Genomic DNA, 10,096 nt, shown 5'->3' with positions numbered 1-10,096 from the left:
TGGGGGTGGGGAAATTAGGTAATAGGATACTAACGGAAGTTTCTTTCTTTCTTTCTTTCTTTTCTGCAGTCCTGGGTGTAGCTGTAGGAAAACTGCGTCCTGATTCTTCCTCTCTTGCCAGAAGTTTCTGACATAGAGATTTTCCCTTCTTTAATTCCATCTGTACCAAGAAGAATTAAGGGGCTGACTCAGAGTGGATGTACTTCACTCACTCCGCCAACCACTGACTAGCAGAGCAAGCCATCAGCAGCCTGCCTCTGTCAGCATTCTCCTCCTCCGTTTTTTTTTTTTTTTTGGCTGGACTAGGTTTTCACTGCAGTGCGCAGGCCTCTCTCGTGGAGCACAGGTTATAGCGTGCAGGCTCAGTGGCTGCAGTGCGTGGGCTTAGTTCCCCAACCAGGAATCAAACCTCCATCTCCTGTATTGGAAAGTGGATTTTTAACTACTGGACCACCAGGGAAGTCCCTCTCCTCCTCCATTAAAAAAAAAAAATTGTTTTTGCAAAAATTATCAGATATTTCAGATAAATGTCTAAGATAACTTAGTGGTTTTCAGAAATCATGTGGAATGTCCCTGTTACTTTGTAGTAGCACTTCAGCAGGAATGATGAGAAGAAATAAATTTGAGAACACGGTTGGCATCTTGCTTCACAAATTTGATCCTATGATTCCACTGCTTACAATCCTGTCCTCAATAAGCACACAAAAGATGTCTATATCATTAATCCTTAGGGAAACACAAATTAAAACTCCAAACCACTACAAACCCACCAGAATGGCTCAAATTTAAAAGATGTAGAGCTCCTGATAGGAATACTAAGCATTACTACTTTGGAAAACAGCTTGATAGAAATTAAACATACGCTTATCATCTGACCCAACAATTCTGCTCCTAGGCATCTACCCAAGAGAAATGAAAACACATGTCCACAGAAAGATTCACACATGAGTGTTCATACAACCCGAATGTGCATCAACAGGCAAACAGATAAACAAATGGTGGAAACTGATACAACGAACTACTTATTCAGCAATGAAAAGGAACCAAGAAACGATACATACAACAACATGAATCAAACACATGCTGCAAAATTCTGAAATAAGCTCAACAAACATACAAGATGACAGAAATCAGATCAGTGGTTGCCTGTGGAGAGGGTGGGAGTAGGGACTGGCTGAAAAGGTACACAGGAGCCTTGGGAAGTGATGGAAACATTCTGTGTCTTGATTGCAGTGGTGTTTGCTTGAACAAATACATTTGTTAAAATTCCTCAAACTGTACACTTACAATGCATACGTGGGTATATTTTACTGTGTGTAACATAATTCAGTACAATTGATTTAAAATGGAAAAAAAAAAAAAAAAAAACTTGCCCTGCTTCCTACGTCCTAAAGGATAAGCCTCAAACTCTCTTGAAAAACTCACAAAGTTCTTCATTATCTGGCCCTGGCATCTTTCTCCCAGCTTCAGAGAGCCATGGGATCGCTATGAGAGGCTACTGCTCAAAACTCCAACCAACTATGTCTTTGATGAAGAGAGTACTGTGGGAGGAGAAACCAATTATTGCTTAATAAATGCAGTATTCTTGGCAGATATTATCTTTCAGGTCCTGGGATGTAGAGAAATAATAAAAGGAGACCTAGCTTGCAAGGAGGCTAGAAATAGCATAAAGGAGGCGCTCTGAGTGCATGCAGTTTTAACATCTAGACATCGTGGATGTCCAGTGGCACTTCCCCACTGCAGCAAGACACTCCTAAAATAAGTATTTTTGCCAGGACAACCCTGTTCTTTTCCTGCTTGGGAACAAATTTTAAACTTAGAAGAGAAAGAACACCCTCAGATACTTTGTCACTCATTCCACACCACTCATAATTTGTCACTCTGTCTTGAAATCTTCCCCTGCGTGGCTTGGCTTTAATGGGTTCAGCATTTAGTGAGCTAGGCAGTGGATTATGTGCAAAATGCATTAACCTCTCACATGATTGTAAAAATTGCCTTAATAAAATAGAGCTAAATCTTACTTAATAGCGATGAAACAGAAGCCACTATGTTCCAAGGATGCTAATGACCTGTGAGTCATTCTTTTCGATTTTAGAAGGTTGAACACTTGGAATTTTCCCCCTTTTATGAAAACTTTTAAGTGTCTTTAACTGTTGGAAAATCACACAAGTGAAAATAAGTTTCCTGCACTATAGATAACCAGAGCGCCAAGAAGTTTCCATCATCTTCTTAATGCTCCATCGTCCCGAGACAGTCTGAGATGTTGAGGGCACAGACGCAAATGACAAGAAGGGAAGGACTGATTATAATACCTAAGATTTGCCTAATGCCTTCCTGCTTACACAGTTCTTTTTTTTTTTTTTTTAACCTGTATCAACTGATTCAATTCATGTAACAGACTTGGGAAGTAGGTACTCTCATCTCCATTTTATATATAAAGAAATTGAGATTTGAAGAGGTAAAGAATTTGCCCAAATTTCACAGCTGATAAGAACTTGTATTTGGATCCAGGTCCTCTGAATTTAAGTCCCACACCATCCCAAAATATATACATATACATATATATGTATATGTATATATTTAACAACAGTCACCTCCTTATGAAATGGAAGACAAGGATGGTGTTTGCCCAATAATGCTTGAGTGTTATGAGTGCTGGAAAATGGCACTGCTTTGGCCTCCTCCCTTTCCCAGCAAATAGACTTCTCATGCCATTATCTGTTATCTCTTATCAGAACCATGTTTTTCTGCCAGTCCTTGTCATAACTATAATAATAAGAATAATTATTATGTAACAAAAATAATAACAACAGTAATCATAATAACTTCCAATCTTACTGAACATTGCAACTGCTGACTTTTGGAGCACCCCACTGGGCACTGCTCAGTGTTTTGCATGTCTTATATGATTTAATTTTCACCAAATGTGATATTATTACTAGTCTCCATTTTCCAGATGAGGAAACTAGAGATCAGAGAAATTAAGAAACTTAATCAGTCATGGGGCTTCCCTGGTGGCTCAGATGGTAAAGCATCCACCTGAAATGCAGGAGACCTGGGTTTCATCCCTGGTTGGGAAGTTCCCTGGAGGAGAACATGGCAACCCACTCCAGTTCTTGCCTGGAGAATCCCCACGGACAAAGCAGCCTGGCAGGCTACATTCCATGAGGTTGCAAAGAGTTGGACATAATTGAGACACTAAGCACAACACAGACCAGTCGAGATGAGGTCAAGCCATGGGTAGATTAATTATACAACTGGCTCCAACTTTCTTTCCCTCCTTGTAACAATGTGACTTTGTAAGTCCTCTCATAAAGAAATGGGGATGCTGCAGTATCTCTTGAATCCAGTCTCCAACTTGCTTTGGCCAAGAGGATGCAACAAAGGTTACCATGAACCAATTCTGAGCTTGAGCAGTTTTACTGTCTCAGAACCCTGCTATCATCATGAAAACAAGCCCAGACTTAACCACTGGAGGATTAGAGACTACATGGAGCCGAGTCAATTGATTTGTCCTAGCTCAGAACATTCTAAAGAAGCCAACCCCCCTGCTGACCCACTAGGTGACCACAGATATACGAAGAAACCCAGCCAAGATCAGCCAAGTCAAGCTTATGTCAACAGAACCCTCTACCAACCTATAGACTAATGAGAAATTATAAATTATGTTGCTTTAAACTTCTAGATTATGGGGTGGTTCATTACACAGCAATAGCTAACTGATACAAAATGGAAGCAGGACTGAAATTTATTGTTTGGACCCTTTCTTATACTCTGTATGGATGCCATGTCCTTCTAAATATCCTCATCTTGTAGGGTTGGGAGAAATGTCAGTGTCATCCCAGGGGACCAGGATAAAATATCTTGTGTGCTGACTTTGGGCCATTGTCTATTTAGGGAGGAGAGTGGAAAGACTCAGGTGACCTGGGTTCTGAATCCAGCTCTGCCACTAGATCTGCAAAACCTTAAGCAACTCATCTCTCTAATCTTCAATGATTTTATCAATACAGTGAAGAGGTCAGGATGTCTTTGCTCAAAAAACTACTATTTGCCAACAGCTACTGTGTTAAGCAATGTGATACATGCCAAGGATACAAATCTTATAAAATTCCTATTCTCAAGAGCTCATCGTCTAATGGAGATATAGACAACACAAACAAAAATGGCAACATATAGGTCTTGTGTAAGACAGAACAATGGTCTCCCAAAGAGGTCCATGTCTTGGTCCCATGTCTGGGAATTTGTGAATATATTACCTTCAGATCAGATCAGATCAGTCGCTCAGTCATGTCCGACTCTTTGCCACTACATGAATCGCAGCACGCCAGGCCTCCCTGTCCATCACCAACTCCCAGAGTTCACTCAGACTCATGTCCATCGAGTTAGTGATGCCATCCAGCCATCTCATCCTCTGTCATCCCCTTCTCCTCCTGCCCCCAATCCGCCCCAGCATCAGAGTCTTTTCCAATGAGTCAACTCTTTGCATGAGGTGGCCAAAGTACTGGAGTTTCAACTTCAGCATCATTCCTTCCAAAGAAATCCCAGGGCTGATCTCCTTCAGAATGGACTGGTTGGATCTCCTTGCAGTCCAAGGGACTCTCAAGACTCTTCTCCAACACCACACTTCAAAAGCATCAATTCTTCAGCGCTCAGCCTTCTTCACAGTCCAACTCTCACATCCATACATGACCACAGGAAAAACCATAGCCTTGATTAGATGAACCTTTGTTGGCAAAGTAATGTCTCTGCTTTTGAATATGCTATCTAGGTTGGTCATAACTTTCCTTCCAAGGAGTAAGCGTCTTTTAATTTCATGGCTGCAGTCACCATCTGCAGTGATTTTGGAGCCCAGAAAAATAAAGTCTGACACTGTTTCCACTGTTTCCCCATCTATTTCCCATGAAATGATGGGACCAGATGCCATGATCTTCGTTTTCTGAATGTTGAGCTTTAAGCCAACTTTTTCACTCTCCTCTTTCACTTTCATCAAGAGGCTTTTGAGTTCCTCTTCACTTTCTGCCATAAGGGTGGTGTCATCTGCATATCTGAGGTTATTGATATTTCTCCCAGCAATCTTGATTCCAGCTTGTGTTTCTTCCAGTCCAGCGTTTCTCATGATGTACTCTGCATATAAGTTAAATAAACAGGGTGACAATATACAGCCTTGACATACTCCTTTTCCTATTTGGAACCAGTCTGTTGTTCCATGTCCAGTTCTAACTGTTGCTTCCTGACCTGCATACAAATTTCTCAAGAGGCAGATCAGGTGGTCTGGTATTCCCATCTCTTTCAGAATTTTCCACAATAAATCTGCCTGCAATGCAGAAGCCACAGGTTTGATCCCTGGGTTGTTGGGAAGATCCCCTAGAGAAGGAAATGGCAACCCTCTCCAATATTCTTGCCTGGAAAATCCTATAGACAGAGGAGCCTGGCAGGCTAGAGTCCATGGGGTCACAAACCGTCGGACACGACTGAGTACATAAACTACTATATTATTACCTTACATGGCAAGGAGCACTTTGTGGATGTGATTTAGTTAAGGATCTTGAAATGGGTAGATAATCCCAGATTATCCAGGTTATTGTAATCACAGACTAATCATCACAGTCCTTATATGAGAGAGGCAGCAAGATCAGAGTCAAAGAGAGAGATCTGAAGATGCTACACTGCAGCCTTTGGAGATGAAGGAATGGATCATAAGCTGAGAAATCCTCCCTAGAAGCTGGAAAAGGCAGGGAAGTAGATTCTCCTGAAGAGCCTCCAGAGGAATGCAGCCCTGCCCACACCTTGATTTGGGGCAAATAAAACTCATTTTTGGACTCGAGAACAAGAAGAGAATAAATTTGTGCTAAGTCACTACATTTGTGGTAATTTCATTACAGCAGCAATAGGAAGCTAACACACTGCCTGGCTGAGCACCCGGTTCTCATAACATCTCCCGGCATGTAAGAGGTACCTCCAGGTGCTTCTCTGGTGATGCTTCCAGTGTCGGGTCCTGGGGAGCATCTCAGAAGGTCTCCTTGGTGTGCTAAGTTCCACAGCCTCTCATGGGCAGACCTGGGGGAAGAATATGATATCTCTGACTGGCCACAAATTCCACCTTCTCTTGGCCTCTGCTGCTCCTGTCCAGCCACCTGGTTGCTCCAGGCTGAGGCAGAAGGACAAAGAGAGGACCAAGATGCAGTCCCTGCCCTTCAGAAAGGGAGGCATCTGAGAGCACCTGGGGTATCTGAGCATGCCCTGTAGCCTGGGGCCCTGGTGGGGAATGACTCCACCTCTCCCTTCTCGGTTTTGACTAAGACCTACCCAAATACATTTCATACAACCACCCAACCCACACATTTGTGTGTGTGTGTATGTACGTGTGTGTGTGTAGGACTATACTTAAGTCTTTGAGAGATAGCACTTAATACATGTGACATGTTCTGATTATGTTTTATTCTATGCTATGTTTTACTATAAAAATGCTGGTGCCAACTTATTAAAGTGATTTTTCAACCCACTGCTTTTAGATGGTTGTGTCAACATCCCCTTACTGGTCTCTGTCTCTAAACAGTGGTTCTCAAGCAGGTATTATAGTTGCCTAGGAATTTTTAAAAAGGCCCATCCTCCAGAAATTCTGCTGTCACTGGTCTGGGGAGGAATCCAGGCATCAGTATTTCTGCACAGATTCTCAGGTGAGTCACGCCTGCAAAGCAGGGCTGAGAATCACAGCTCAAGAACCACGGCTCTAGGCCCACACCCACCATCACATGAATCTGCTGAAAGTTGATCCAAGCAACGACAAGTACCTTCTCAGAATATTTCATTGCAGCACACACTGCTACTGCTACTGCAGCTAAGTCGTTTCAGTCGTGTCCAACTCTGTGCAACCCCATAGACGGCAGCCCACCAGGCTCCCCCATCCCTGGGATTCTCCAGGCAAGAACACTGGAGTGGGTTGCCATTTCCTTCTCCAATGCATGAAAGTGAAAAGTGAAAGTGAAGTCGCTCAGTCATGTCCGACTCTTCATAACCCCATGGACTGTAGCCTACCAGGCTCCTCCGTCCATGGGATTTTCCGGGCAAGAGTACTGGAGTGGGGTGCCATTGCCTTCTCCACACAAACACACACAATTCCAGACCCCTTGCCTCTCATGAATAGGTCCCATCAGACATTTGCAGGCTTGTTCTCCAGATACCACACCCTTTGCCCTGAAGCATTCTGAAGATTGTTTCCCACTGTCTGCTCCTAGACTGGAAAAGCCCTTCCCTGTGTCCTCCTTCAAGCCCTGACTCAGGTTACACCCCCTCTCAGGAGCCTCCCCCACATGTCCCTGTTTCCCTCAGTCCAGCACCAAAACTCAGCCCTCAACCACTGTGCTCAGGGATCACCTATTACCTACCTGCCTTCTTCACTTGTGTATTAACTGTGCTTGCTTATTCTCTGTTTTCTTGATGCCCTGGCATGGAGGGCCTTGCCCACCAGGGAGAAACTGCCTCTCCCAAGAGCTTGCTAATTACCAGAGACAGTAAACGACTCCCCTGCAACTGAGGCTTTCAGATCAAACCAACCAACCCAAACCTACCCTCCAACCACTTTCTTTATTGGACTCTCTCGGGGCTCTTACACTCTGGGGCCAGAATCACCCCCAGGACCATGTGACAGACAATTTAGGACAGCCCCGCACCTGCCGAGCCTGCTGAAATTATTCAAACTAGCAATTCTGAAACCTGCCTGCCCTGCCTTGCCCGGTGCTCCCCGTCTCTGCTCCTGCCTCCTGAATAACTTGGTGCTTCCCCATTTGGTATTGCAGGGTGTAACCTGCCCTCCCCCACCCCCCATCTCCCGGGAGCTGCGAGTAGCACAGTCTTTTCAATGGTAACTATGGCTGATCTGTTGCCCTCACCATACCTGAATAGCAATAAAGTCTACCTTTTAAAAACAATTGGTCTATGAACTCCCCCAACCCCTTCTACTAACACTGTCTTGCATTGAGTCTTCCCTGAATGACAGGCTCTGCAGTCAGCCTTTTCCCTGCACCATCTCATTTGTCCTTGGCAGCCTGGTGAGGCAGGTACTGACCACTCTCAATTTACAAAAGAGGAGCAAAGCCAGCCACTGACAAAGCCAGGATTCAAACACAGGTCCATCCGGCTCCCAAGTCAGCTCCAGGTTCCCCCCTATAGGAGTGGTCTCACACTCAAAGTCTCCAATCTCAACCACAGGATCTTTGCAAACAATACTGCTAGGCACAGCTACACAGCAGTCACAAAGGGCCTGGCATGGAGCAAAGGGACAAGAGGAATCCACCTGCTGTTGCTTGTCACACCAGATATCCTTACGCTGCTTCCTTCCAGAAAGGGCTCCAGAAGGGTTTCCCACCCAGGTGCCATTTAGACTAGCCTTATCGAAGAACCATAGCCCATTAATGCCTTCTGATCTCATTTCTCTATTGCATTGTGTGGAGAAAACACACTCTGAAGGGCACCTACCACAAACATCAGGCTGTCACGGATGTGTCAAACCAAGGCTCCAGGCTTCAAGCACCAAGATCAATCCTGCCCCTTCCCTTTAATTAATTCTCTCATCCCTGTTGTGTTTAACATAGACTGGAGCCTATTCCTCAGATGAGTTCATTTGGCTCTGCAAGAGGGGATTCCCAGAGATGCTTTTTTCTGAACAAGCCGTCTTGTCAGTGTAACGTCTGTGAGTATAGCTTTCTACTTGAGCTCTGTTATAATACCAAATGGTCCTTGTCCCTTGAAACTAGCCTTAGGAGTTACAAATGACACCCTGGTGAACAGCTTAACGCTGCCTACTATAAGCAGGTTACTTACTTATTGCACTAAAAGGGAGACAGGGTCCACCCAAAACAAAGTTCAGAGCTCTTGCCTTTTAAAATCCACATCTCAGCTCTTCCACAAGAATGTCATTCTTTTAAAAAAAATTATTTATTTTACCTGGCTAAGTCAGGTCTTAGTTGCAGCACATAGGATCTTTAGTTGTGGCATGCAAACTCTTGGTTGCAGCATGTAGGATCTAGTTCCCTGACCAGGGATCGAACCTGGGTCCCCTGCATTGGGAGCACAGAGTCCTAGCCACTGGACCACCAGCGAAGTTTCATGAATGTTGTTCTTATAGATATCTGCACACAGTATCACTTCCACGGACAACATCCAGAGGAACTGTGGGCATTTAGTGGGGACCCAAAGATGGCACCAGAACAAGGGTCCTTGTTGCCCCAAATCCTTAAGCACAGGAACTCCTGAAGTCACCAAATGATGCCATCTGTGCCCTGATATCACAGTGTGACATTTTCCCCCATAGAGCCAGGGAGCCCCACAGTCTCACCTGGGAGCTCAAAGGCTGGTGACCCCTGTAAAGAGGTTCCGCTGACCCTGCCTCTGGTCCAGAGCCTCATATGGCTGGATCTACATGGCTTCAGAGAGGGCTGCTGAGGGGCAGTGCCCTGAAAGTCAGTCCAAGCAGGAATTGTTAGCTACAAAAGGAAAGAAAATGTGTTTTAGCAATCATTGGGTGCCATATACAATGGTCAACAAACACAGGATTCCATTGCTGGCGCAACCCTTGGCCAGGGACCTCTCCACCCTGTTTCCTACCCACCCCACCCTACTCCCTTCCCCTTGACTAACTCTTTGCTCCAGGATTGGGTGCAGGGTGGTTTTCATCTCAACTCCTCCACTTACTGATTGTGTGAGCTTAGTCACATTATTCAGCATCCCGAGGCCTCAGTTTCCTAATTGGTAAATTGGAGGTAAAAGTAGTTCTTACCTTATAATATTATGAAGGGTTCTTGAATGTAAAAGGCTTAACTCTGCCCAACATAGTGATAAATGCATAAACCAGTCTCAAACTTCCTGGCCTTCGAGTGTGTTCTTCCCTCTGCCCCAAATTCCCTTCCTTCTTATTAGCCTGGAGAATTCCTACTTTCCTTTCGAGGTTCACCCCTGATGATATCTCTTCTAGGAAGTGTTCCCCATCCCCCTCCAAGCTGTCTCCATGGCTTCCTCCATGCTCCCACACAATAGTGCTCCCTCACCAACAACAGCAGTAAACACACTCCGGTACCATTTTCTTTTCACAGTTCTCACT

At 44.5% G+C, this 10,096-nt stretch overlaps 1 non-coding gene across 1 annotated transcript; it reads right to left on the bottom strand.

Annotated features, from left to right (window-relative positions):
* Positions 1 to 9,026: 9,026 nt before the first annotated feature.
* On the bottom strand, positions 9,027 to 9,099 carry TRNAG-CCC (transfer RNA glycine (anticodon CCC)). Its single transcript has one exon. It is a non-coding gene; the product is annotated as a tRNA-Gly (tRNA).
* Between the last annotated feature and the right edge of the window lie 997 nt (positions 9,100 to 10,096).

Source organism: Bos mutus, chromosome 3, assembly GCF_027580195.1.
Source record: "Bos mutus isolate GX-2022 chromosome 3, NWIPB_WYAK_1.1, whole genome shotgun sequence".
Classification (NCBI taxonomy): domain Eukaryota; kingdom Metazoa; phylum Chordata; class Mammalia; order Artiodactyla; family Bovidae; genus Bos; species Bos mutus.
Note: the sequence above shows the minus strand (reverse complement) of the source record. Positions and strands in the feature narration are given on the sequence as shown.